At 41.3% G+C, this 13038-nt stretch overlaps 1 protein-coding gene across 14 annotated transcripts in view; it reads left to right on the forward strand.

The window, feature by feature from the left end:
• The window catches only part of INPP4B (inositol polyphosphate-4-phosphatase type II B), a 484959-nt gene that overhangs the window by 280361 nt on the left and 191560 nt on the right, over positions 1-13038 (forward strand). The window contains exon 1 of one of the 14 annotated variants that reach the window (XM_075614634.1): positions 3822-4414. The exons of the other annotated variants lie outside the window; for them this stretch is intronic. The gene's annotated coding sequence lies outside the window, so the exon portion shown is untranslated. Of the gene's footprint in view, positions 1-3821; positions 4415-13038 lie in introns of those variants that run through there. 14 annotated transcript variants of the gene reach the window in all.

A 13038-nucleotide genomic window follows, 5' to 3' on the forward strand; every position in this document is an offset into this window, starting at 1 on the left:
TTACCTCAGCTGAGCGCACGTCAATCTCAATTTTTTTGGTCTCCCCAAGCGTCGAGCTTGGGAGAGCGTAAGTGCCCGTGCACGAGCTGTGTGAACAGGCTGATTCACAGTCACAGAAGAGAACGTCTCAATCGCTGAGCGCCAAGCGTGCTCAGCACCAACGGGGATGCAGCCTTAGGGATTTGTCCAGAAGACAATATAGAGTTAATGGAGGCAATTGGTTTAGCAGTGATGGAGGAACCAAGACATAGGAAGTTAGATTGCAATTGGTTCTGCCCACATTGATTGTTTAGCTTTAGCATTAGGAGCTCTTTAACAATCTCTTATTCAGACACTGAGCTCAATTGAAATTCACGAGTACAGTAAGGAATCCATACAGTGTGTTAGTACTGTATATGTTAAAGTATACTTTTTCATGCAAATGAGCAAGTCCTTGAAAAATCTTATATATTTTATATTATTATTTTATGGAATATATAATACAATACTATTATATTGGGCATTATTAATTAAACTGCGATAGGTCAGATCAGGGCACTATTGCACAGAAACACCCATTGACTTCAATGGGAGTTTCCGTGCGATAGTGGCCCGATCAACACTGTTGAAGTTTAATGAGTAACCCCCATAGTACATAGCACTGTTCTCTATATGTATATAATTCCACCACAGGACTGCACATAGGACTGCACACTCTGCTAATGCTCCACATTCATATTTTACAGTCATTTATAACCACAAACACTGGACAAATATACCGTGTTTATGTAATCATTGTAGCAACATGTATTTTATCAAATGTTCATCTTGCACTTGTATGTGTCAGTATATGAAGTACTTGATCCAGCTTACTTGGGATTTTGGGTTTGTGAACAGGATAATGTAGGGAGGATTCATTTTGCACTTATATCATTGAGTATCAAATTACATTTGATGCAACTTTGCTCCAAAAAATGGTGCAGTCAAAATACACTTTGTGTGCTTCAATAATAATATTGCCTCAGTACATAGAGCCCCATGGGACCCACGGTATGTACTACGTATCATAAATTACTTTTGAGGCGCAAAATTGGCCCAGGGAAATCTATTGTGCGTATGTATGCCTATGTACAGTACTAATCTGACATTTCTCAATCTTCACCATCAACATCAAAAAGAATAGTTTTTTGGGGGCACACAGAAACGGACTGCGCCTAGTATATACATGTTGGTGGTAAATTTTGAACAAAAATCATGTTTCTGTGCAGCAAATGTAGGAGAAAATGAATCAACATTGTTCAAAATCCAGTTCAACATGGCATTAATCGCAAAAGGCTGTAAATAGTGTAAGCGCAAAGTGAAGTTGCTATGTATTTACCCAAAAATGTATTTAACCCAGCACAGATGTTTCATTACATAGGTTACCAAAATGTATTATTTTTACAGTATGCCAGCTATAAATAAAATGACACTAATGTTTTGCATTTACTAATACTAGTTATAAATACAATATACACATGTATAATTTGGTTTTAATTTTCATTGTATCAATCAAGTATCCGTCAAGTATGTGTCAACGATAATTTGAAAGATCAAATTATGCTTCATGTACGGATGAAGTCTTCATAAATACAACATAGATTTTATTAATATTTATATTACTTTTTACCACTGACATTTTGACACAAAATAATGGACATGTAATTGTAGTACATAGGTCCCATTGTGATACAACAAAACTGATTGTGTTAAAACAAAAGTGGTGTAAAAAAAACGGCATCAGATGTATTTAAAAAAAAAAAATCCAGTTGAAAACAATTACATTTTTATATTGATACATTAGGTACATTTGTTTGTCCCGTATTTATTTATTTTTTCTTGATCTGTAAACTCAATTGTATCAACATAATCACTCTTCCCTCATATGCTGTTCATGGATCCTTTGTGCATGAGTAGTTCATGGACTGTTAAAATACCTTAATTTGTCTAACATTCTTTTAGTTGGAGGCTATAGTGTGCATCCACTAACTTCTCACTGAACATGCTCTTTATTACATTTCCGCTAGTACAGGTTTAAATAGAGTACTCCTTGTCCGAAGTGTTTATTTTTTTGGTTGTCAGAAGCCCTTAAGGACCATCAGTATTATTATATTCCTCCTTTCATCTAATGTGTACTCCATGTTCAGATTCGACAGTGTTCTCTATTACTACTGTATATCTATATAGGGAAACCACTGCGGAAGAGACAGAATGTACTGTTGACTATTAACTAGAGCTACAGAACAAATGTGGTCAGTGACAAAATAAATCAACATTAGACGTTATGGGATCTGTTGAGAACATTGTTATAATCATTCCTAAATATTAAGGGTCAAATGATTTGGCTGTTAATGGTCGATGCCTATCACACTTTAGATAATAGATCCCCCATGAGTGTATTCTACATTGATTTTCTAATATAGAAAAAGCTTTGGGGAACTATAAGCATGTTGAAGAAGCCAGTTTGTATATTGTTAGTTTCCGTGAAAGATGCAAGACAAGTTGCTAGAGGATATGGGTGTACTGTAGGTACAGTATTTTCATAATTGTCCCAATTTTACCCACCAAGATACAGTAACATATAATAACTGTTCTTCATATTGATCCTAATTTTTTTTGGAATGTTTCCAAATTGCCAAATTATTCCAGGGATGGCTCCAGCATTACATCCAGCCCAAGCTTCCAGTACCCAAGTATCAGTGTGAACACTTTTTATTTTCAGTAAAGGTTGACTTTTTTTCTCAAATCCAGCCTACTACAGCCCAGTTCTCCTAACTTGTAAGTAAAAATGAGAACGGTAACAACACACATTGCTATTCAGTTACTGTCACATATGTTAAGTACAAACTCCTATATTGGCTGAGAAAGAAATTAAACTGCTTGAATGAATATGATTCATTCCGATAATGCTCCAGCCAGTAGTGAATAGAGGTCTTAGCCGAGGGAAGTCTCTGAGGGCTAAGCATAGCATTGTCTCAGTCACTGTCAAAAGGACTCCTATTACAATGCATTGTATTGTGCCATCTCACATGACTAACCATTAGAAAGCCCTTTTAAACTGTTTCCCACCTCCCATCCTAGTTTCTGTGCACCTACATTTTGCATGCGAAGATGCTACTGTGGTTGTGTTTGCAAAACTGGAGTAGCCATACTGTGCGAAGGGCCAAATAAACACTGCTGAAAAAAAACATCTACTGTATGATTTGCCAATGAGCATCTGCATTGTGTGTTTGCTTGTTTACGGTCAACTGGGTATATTAAATATATTCATTTCGTTTTGAAAAATGAAGCATTTTCACTATAATCTGTTTGACACTTTTATCTATATTATGCATCGCTGCAAACCACGGGACCATATCCAGATCATTGATGCATTAGATCAGTTTTGTAGAAATAGGCAGTGAAACTGAAAATAGCAGATTAAAGGATACTTTGCTAAGGCCTCATAGTTGGCTTATAAAAACAATAGTTATTGTATTCACTAAATTATCCACTAGGCTCCATGTTCTTATAGCAACTCATCTCTGTAAAATAAAATAAAAAAAATGTGTACTATTTAATGCAATTTGAAAAACAATTTCATCTGGTAAGAGAAAATGCCTTTATCTCTGTTCTGTGTTTACATTAAAAAAAAGTATTTTCAACAGTAAATAAAACCAATATTAGTACCCTCAACATTTTTTCTGGGCCACTTTAATAACCTGCAGTACTAAGGCTTCAGATAAGCACCACAATTTTAATTGCACTCAGCTTTCCAATGTTGGATGCTGTGGTCCAAGCTGGCAGTGATGCCCCCTAGCTAATTTAAGGGGGAAATGTGCTTCCTTTGATTTGAGGATCAACACAGGTTCAGTAACAATACACACAGATGGACACAAAGATGGTAAGCCCAGCACATCAGAGCCGAACTGTCCCTGAAGTTGGAATCTGGCTGATAAGAAGTTACGTGACTACTGGGGACACATCCTGTTCTAGCCAAAGGGGCTGATGACAGGTGGAGAGCTAGCCTTTGATCAGAACAGAGAATATGGCATGGGGGCATTTCACAATGCTGAGCAGATATTTTTCGCCTGAGGAAAATAGCTTCTAAAAGCTCTATGGTCAATGCCTCAATGTTCACGTTTGGTGTTTCTAGTACATGTTATCCTGCAGAATAGTTTTAATCCAAAACCACATGGTATATTCTTATACAGAAAAGTCTATATACTTAATGCTTTACATGGTGCCTCAAACGGCTTACGATAACAGTTATGTTGTGGGAGACAAACAAGGACAAGAGGATTAGCAGAGAGTGCATTAGGTATGCCAGCGAACGTGTCTGAGGGAAACAGAGGGGGTGACAACAGTAAGAATAACGGCACTGTTGTATAAGTGAAAGGAGGAGTTAGCTCAGCAGGTGAGTAAGAGCTAGGTGGTAAATGAGAAGGCTGCTATTGTTGGTATTGTTGGTATAGCTCTTGAGCTGCTGAGATTCTAGCTGAAGACTTGAATGAGTGTCTGGTGAGTAGTGGTGACATAAAAATCAGTGATAAGAGGTAGCAGGTGTGAAAACATACTTTTGACTGGGCAGTGACCATGTATTTTTAGAGTAGAGAGAAAGAATAGTGTGGTGTGAGAATATGGTCCACATTTACTAAGCGGGGCTATTACATAAGACACCCTACAAACGTTTTAAGGTGTCTTATATATTGCCCATTTTTCCAGCTCCATGACTAAGGTCCACTAGTCATTATATTGTGACGCAGTGTTCCTCATTTTGGAAGTAAATGGGGCTAACATCTTCTCTAAAATAATAAAAAAATGGATTAACAACATATTGGAAAGTGCTTTATCATTGGTTTATCAATCTACAATAAATAGATGTTGTCTTTATGGCTCAGCATGAGATACAGTGAATTGTTGTATCATTGTTATTTGGTTGAATGCATTTTAGCATTTCTTGCTATCATTTTTTGCCACCTTCTGTGCATTAAATAACCACCAGGCCTGGGCTTGTGCTAAACCAATTGATGATATTTGTGTTAACTGTATCAGACCCCAGGATAGGGGACTTATTAGGAGTAGATGAGCGTAATGTTAGAAAGGACAATGATGACACAAAAGTACAAACTGAGGCATTTCCAGGTACCTGATAAAGTAATGATTCTTGCAACATTAGTTTTTGATGGTAATAAAATACCAAAGTGGAAAGAAGGCTTGGTAAGGAGATTAAAAAATGTAACTTTCTTTCTCAGACTTTCCCTCTGCTTTGTTATATATAATTAACTAAGAAGGTTATGCAAATATTCTCTCTTATTAATTGTGCTCTAACACTACTTTTATTATAGAGAAGTGGTGACCATGGGAACTAATTAACCGATTTCCAATTTGCATAATGCAAAAAGATATTAATAATCAAGATGATTTGTGGGATACAAAATGCATTGAAGTTTTCATTTATTTCAGCAAAAATGAAACCATCTAATAGTGTTCATATAAACATAAGAGGTTTGGACGTTAAAAAACATATAGAGATATTGGCAGATCTTTGTGTAAGTTTTCCTCTGTGTCTGCACTAAAACCATTAGTTGGTCATTTAATATTACAGCACTGGCCTGGGGGAGGGTATTTATCAAGCAAACACTATTAATGTTATGCAGTACAGTATGTGAGTGATTAACTATTCTGTCCTTTAGCATCTACTTCAAATAGAAGACATTCATTTTTTTAGGACGTTTGATATATTTGTCCCAAGCCAGATCATGATACAAGTACAACAACTCAAAACTTGGCAGGAAAAGTTACAATTGAAAAGAAGGAAAGTTAAGCCAAAATATGTTAATATATTTATAATAGTATATAAGTACAGAGTGACTCTTTCTCTATTGCCTGCTTATTCAGATGGGACAACATAATAATAATATTGTTCTTGTATAGCGCTGCTAGTTTTACATAGCGCTTTACAGAGACATTTTGCAGACACAGTCCCTGCCCCGTAGAGCTTACAATCTATGTTTTTTGTGCCTGAGGCACAAGGAGATAAAGTGACTTGCTCAAGGTCACAAGGAGCCAATACTGGGAAGTGAACCAGGTTCGCCTGCTTCAAACTCTCAGTGCCAGTCAGTGTCTATTACTCACTGAGCTGCTCCTTCGCCAACATTTAGTCACAGGGGTCCATGTACTATATCAATGTGATACGATTTGTGCATTGATGTTGGTGTGGGTTTTTTGCTAAACCACAGGGAGTTAAGATGTCTGTAAATGCACAAGCACCAGTTGACATTATTCACATTGCACTATTACCCAACTCAGATTGACCCTGCTCTACTCCCTCTAGTGTTAACAAATAAATGCTGCAACAACATAGGATTTCAAACAGTACCACCTATAGTGCAAAATGCTTCAGTATTAGGTGATACCTTTTTCGTTTGCACTAACAATTGATATTTTAGGACAGGCCTGCACAACATACGGCCCGCGGGCCGCATGCTGCCCGCCCGTACTCGCTGTGCGTCCCTCGGGGTCCGGCGATCTCCTTCTCCCCTGCATATTATACTCTTTCCCCTGCCGTGTCACGTTGCGTGACGCCGTGACGTCACAGTGTCCCGTTGCCATGACGCCTGATCGGCCATTTTTTCAAGACCGGCAGGGGAAAGAGTAGAATTTGCAGGGGAGAAGACGGAGATCGGCGCACCACACCGCCGGACCCCGCCGCAGCTAAGAGTCGTGAGTGAGTGTGGGGCGTGACCCCCGGAGTCGTGAGGGGGGGGGGGGGTGGTGAGGGAGTTTTTTTTTTTAACAACCCCGGAAATTAGATAATTTGAATTAAAGTGTGGCACAAATCTGTTTTTCTTGGAGCAGTTTGGCCCGTCTCACTTTACAAGTTGTGCAGGCCTGTTTTAGGACTAGCTTTCGAGAGTTTTGCTCTCTTCCTCAGGTCTAGCAATAGTAATACTGATGTGCTCATTTATTTTTTATCTCAACTGGACTAACACGGCTCAACTTCCATTTAATTCAACAGTATCACCTGAAATGAATAGATTTAATTATGAAGAGAAAATTGAAAATGGAAGGAAGCAGTGTCTCAGTGACGAAAGGCACAATGATACTGACATTAAAGCAAGGGAGCCTACTTCAACTTGCACAGTCAGCTCCTTGTGACCTTGGGCAAGTGACTTTATCTACCTGTGCCTCAGGCATCACAATATGCAGGAGTTTGGCAGGCTGGGACTCTGCCTGTAAAATTCTAGGTATATAAATATCATGTCTCTCCCTATTAGAGTAGCTGGAGCTTTGGGGGCTTCAGTGCTGTTGTCTTCATCACTAGCAACAAGAGGATCTGGGAATTAATGTAGATTGCGCATATTATAGGAACTGTGTGATCTGAGGTGCGGATATCAATAACTGTATCAATGAAGCATCTTCACTTATTGACAACTTAGTTAGCAGTTGTTAGCTGTGAGACGGTACATTTAAATTTGTTGTTTATAGTTTTTCTTTTCATTCCTCTGTGGGGATTACAAGGCAGATCTATCATAGCTGTACTGGTCATGGAGTATTGTAGTTTTGTTACACGTGGTGCTGCATTTTAATGGGCCAACACCAGATGTATTCAATGAGACAGTTGTTTACAAGTTTTCAAGATTCACAAGTCTTCTTCATATACTGTACAGCTGAATGTCATGAAAGCATGTGTACGTACAGCCTTATAGATGTAGAGTTACTATTGCTTTATTCACAGCTATCACAACTTGCAACAAATCTTTTGAGGGAGAAGCAATCTCTTCTGAAGTCATTAGCAAATATAGGTTTATACGAGCTTGTTGGAAATTGTAATTTGTTGGTGTATAGTTTATTTATTCTTGTATTTTTTTTCTGCTTAATGCTTGTATATTGGCCACACTAGATTGTAATCGACATTTAGTCTTTAGTCGTTTATTAGTGGGCCTCATTACGATTTACGTATCCAGTGACATGTTCATTTTAATTTTACGAAGATGTGTACAATAACCATTTCATCTTCTGTATGTGGATTACTCCTCAAGAGGGATGCCTCCCAGGTCACATCGGCAAGATCAATGATTGAACTATCCACATACATGTTTATGAGTGGGGAATCCCAGCTTTTGTCTTACTATAATGAAAAGATAGAAACATTGTCCTTTAAAGGAGCAATGTAAGCAATATCCTATATGTCTGTTTAAAAAAAAAAAAAATCAGTTCTGTAGTATTAGATAATACTTACTAGATTTTTTATTTATTTTAAAATTCAACTCTTAATGCCATTTTTAATGAGTTTTAATATACAGTGCTATTTTTTTGCAACACTTTCCTGTTTGTGATAGTTTGTTGCCAATATTTCCAGCAGTTTGAGTTGCAAACCGTAACAATATATAATGTTACCTTAGTAATATAAGAATACATTGTAGCTGCTGAGTTACACTGACTGAAGGATTGATTTGAAACTGAAAGGCAGCCATTTAGTGAACCCTGGGAAGCAGGATTTTGCTGATTGATCACTGGAGAACTAATCGATCGGCAGCTTAGGTAATTCGTTTTCAATAAAGGTAATTAAATGATGCATATATTAAAACAATTATTATTATTATTTTTTTTTAACTGCTTGGATTGCCTCTTTAACATTACAAATTACTTTTATGCCACTTTCACCTAGCAAAACATGTAATGCTCTATGTACACACTGCCTCAAGGTTTTTGTCATAGGCCTAACTGAATATATGGAAAGTAACAATAAAAAAACAACAAAAATTTGATTCTATGAAGCAAATAATAGACAAATACTAGACCATTTTCTGGCAGGTGATATTGACTTGTTTGCTTTGCCTCCGGCTTAAGCTCAGGCAGGAATTACTGCCGCTAATGTCATGTCCTTCAGATAATAAGAACTAATCTTTGTAAACAAAAACAGTCTGGTATTAAGTGATGCTATGGAAACAGCACCTTTCCCAAGACTGGACTGTGATGCTAGCAGGTGGCGATAAGTTGTTTGAAGTGCTGTGGGGGCAATAAAATAGCCTTAACCCTGCAAACATGATAGATTTAAGGTTTTTTTTGCCAACACTCAATATGCAGTCAACACTACATCTCAATTCTGGTTTGTAAACTGTTGAATGTATTTTCATGGTGTCTTCACGTCAATAAGAAAATATACATATGAAAAAAATGTTCTTCCATCTTCTCCGCAGCATTCAGCATAAATATCACTACATTTCTATTCAGGGCCGCCAACGGGGGGGGGGGGGGGGTGTGTGGGGGTTGTTAGAGAGCTGGGACAAGTGTCTCAGACCCGGAGGCTGTGGAAGGCCTGGCAGACGCTGGAAGTTGGGCCAAACATCAGGCCCAATATCCACATCCGGCTGCCGCGCCTCAGCTCGCCCCTCTGCAGTGGGCCTCACTGCAGCCTGGCCTCCTGTGTAGGCCTCAACCCAGCACTGGAGGTTGGGCCTGTCCAGAAGTCAGGCGCAACTTCCGCATTTGATTGCGGGATCAGCGTAGCACCAGAGGCCTCCCCCTAAGGTAAGGGATGTGTGTGCAGGGCTGCCGAGCTGGTGTTGGAATTTGGGACCAACTTCTTTTCCCGGCTGCCTGTCCTCCCATTGCCACCAGGCCCTGGCTCTCCCAAAGCTGCTGCTGGCCTCTGGTCAGCAGGGCCTCCCTCTCTTCCTCTTGCTGGGCCTCCCTTACTGACACTGTCCCATGCCAAGCCTCTGATGCCGGCATGCGCTCGAGGCAAGCTAGCCCAGCTTTCAGAGCGCACTGGCATGAGAGAGAGGCCCAACGTAAGAGGCTCGGTGTGGGACAGTGTCAGGGAGGGAGGCGCGGCAAGATGGAGAGAGGGTAGGTACACTACATTTGTATTTTCTATTTATTTGGGGGAGGTTTAAAAAAAATGTATTTGTTGGGGGACTTGTATGTATTTGGTGGTGTGGGGGTTTGTATGTATGTGGGGGAGGTTTTGTATGTATTTGGGGGGTGGGGATTTTTTTGTATATATTTGTGGGTGGGGGGTTTATATGTATTTGTCATGGGAGACCAGGCCATTTACACCTTTTTGCCAGGATCATGCATTGAGCAAAACAAGTTAATGAAATAAATTGTAAATTTATTCACAAGAAAAGGCAAACACACAGTGTTACACAAACTACAGCAAAAATACACACTTGCTTGGGAATTGGGGTAACAACCTAGGCTCTCCTAGATGCAGTGAATCCTATCCCTGATAACAGTTGCAAAAACAGGACAGAAAATATTCAAGGCAGCTTTCGCTGAAGCAGCCCTTTTCTTGCTGGAGACTTGCAACTGGAAATTTAATTGGATAATTTTAGAGGATTGGAGAACTATGAGAGACCTTGGAGAACACACTATCTCATGGATGCATGGAGTTATAATACCTCTGACTTTCATTAAAAAAAAACTATTGCCCAATCCAAAGTGTGAGAAATTACCTCGCAGCCAATCAGAGACAAGCAAGTAGACACAAAAGGGTTACCTGGAAATCTGAATGAATCAAGGGGCATGGGCAATTTGGCCCCTCGGCCCTGGTTCCCTCAATGCCACCCACGGTGACAGGCTCCTGTCAGTCTGGTTGGATCAATGGAAATGCAAAAAGCGTCCATTGATCTCAGGATGTGGATACTTGAATCCTTCTCTCCTGTCCAAATGGTCTTGACACCCTGGTCATCCTCTGGGGCTTTCATCTCCAGATGTCCTGCTAAACCTTCTGGCACCACTTGGTAGCTCAGTGGCCTGTCAGAGCATTGGTTTTGAAAGTCCCAGCTCATTTATGTGCACAAACAGATAGATAGCTTTTAGAACATACTGTTCCATAAAATATACACTTTAAAAATATCCTAAGTCTTTTGGTTATGGGAAATAGAATAAGAAGCTGCACGTTATTTCTTATTAGCCATATTCCCCACACTCTATACAATAAACTTAGGACTGGACTTTTAAAAGCCCCTCATAACCTTGTAGATGATTGGAGTATCCCCAGAACCCCTATACCACACCTTGCCTGTTTCAGGGACACCTCACGTCCCTATGCCCCATTTACCTTTCTGGTCTGTGCTGAAGCATGGCTGGAGCACCTCAGAACCCCTATACAGGTTCCCCATTAACCTAGGGAACCCTTGACTGTTTCAGGGACACCTCACATCCCTATGCCCCATTTACCTTTCTGTGCTGTGCTGAAGCAGGGACCCCCAGTGGTGAGTCGTGCAAGCATTTTCAAGGGGAGATATTACTGAGACAATGTGTCTACATGCAGCCAGGCATCCCATCTGATTCCTGAGTACATTTTTAGGGGAACCAGCAACTCTGGGCCCTGACTAGATAGACAATCTGACAACACTTTCTCCGCAACCCCCCGCCCCACTGAAACTCATACCACAGCAATCCCTAGAAAGGTAAAAACACAGAAATTCTTTATTGTCGGATAATTACAGGTAATGCTTTTACAACAGTTAGGTCCAAGAGCTGACACTGCTGAACCCCAAAACATGGATCAGAGGTAACCAAACGGACTTAACCTTTATTAGTGAGCCTGGCTACCTCATCACCATTACAGTAGTTGATGGGTGGGGGGGTTTGTATGTACTGCTGCGGCCGAGTTTATTCGAGCATTTGCCCGTTCTCGGCCGCAGCAGTAGCCTGGCGCGCGCCGGAGGGTGACGGGCGCGCGCCGAAGCAGCGGAAGAGCGCCCTCCGATCGGGGCGCTCTCCCTCCCGCTGCCGGGTCCGCCGGGTCCCCCGGAACCCCCTGCCGCCGTCCCCCACATCGCGGGACACCAGGGCTCCCTCGGGGAGCCCTGGACGCGCGTGCAGGGGGCGCAGGCTCCCGATGACGCGTGACCGCGCGTCGGTGACGCGCGGCACGCCGAGGGGAGGCCACTAGCAAGCCGGGAAATCTCCCGGCTTGCGGATCTGGCCGATGAGCAATAAAGTGTGTTGGTAGTGTATTTTGGGGGTGGGGGTTGTATGTATTTGGGGGGTGGAGATTATATATAGTTGGGGTGGGAGTTTCTTTTGTATGTATTTGGCAGTGGTTTTTTTGTATGTATTTAGGGGTGGGGTTGTATGTATTTGGGGGCTAAGGGGAGTTTGTATGTGTTTGGGGGGTGGGGTTTGTACTGTATGTATTTGGGGGATGGTCTTTTTTTGTATGTATTTGCGGGGTGGGATGAGTTTTTGTATTTGAGGGTGTTTTTTGTAGGGGTGGTGGGGTTTTTGGCATGTATTTTGTGAGAGGGGATGTGAGTGGGGCACTGGGGGGGAGGAAATGAGCATGAAGAGAGGGGATTGAGTGAGAATGGGGTAACTGATGGAGGGAGAGAGGGGTGTAAGAGTGGGCGTGAGTGTGAGTTAGAAAGAGAGGAGGTATGAGTGAAATGAAGGGGAGAGAAATTGGAAATAGAAGAATGGGCTCTCGAGGTGTGAAATTGGGGGCTCACAAGACCGGTGACGGGGGGGGGGGGGAACCTGGTCATAACTCTAGTCTAGCGTGTTTGTGGCCATGTGTGTATGTGTATTGGGGAGGGTTACTGTGTGTATTAGGGGAGGGGGTTATTATGTAAATGGAAGAGGAGGATTATGTGTATTGGGGAGAGGGGCCTAGGTGTATTGGGGAGGAGGGGTTATTGAGAGTTGCAGAGAGACCTGGGGATGTGGGAGAGAGAGGAAGGTGGGGTGTAGAAGAGATGAGGGAGAGAGGTGGGGCGTGGGTGAAATAGGTGGAGGTGTGGGAGAGAGAGGTCGGGGCATGGGAGATAGAGGTGGGGACGTGGGAGTGGAGTGAGAGGGAAGGGAAAGATGAGGGTGTGAGAGATATAGAGGTGTCTTGCAAGACTACCGACACTGGGGGGTGCAGTGAAATTAGTTCTGGGCCCCGGGAAAGCTGTCTGTGGCCCTGTTTCTAGTGTTATTCATGGTTATCTCTGGCCATTGACAAACAACATAGACGACATATATTTGAGGGCATGAATCGAGAATTTTTTTTCAGATATATTTGGAATTTCCCAATAT

This window comes from Ascaphus truei, chromosome 1 (assembly GCF_040206685.1).
Source record: "Ascaphus truei isolate aAscTru1 chromosome 1, aAscTru1.hap1, whole genome shotgun sequence".
In the NCBI taxonomy this organism is placed as follows: Eukaryota; Metazoa; Chordata; class Amphibia; order Anura; family Ascaphidae; genus Ascaphus; species Ascaphus truei.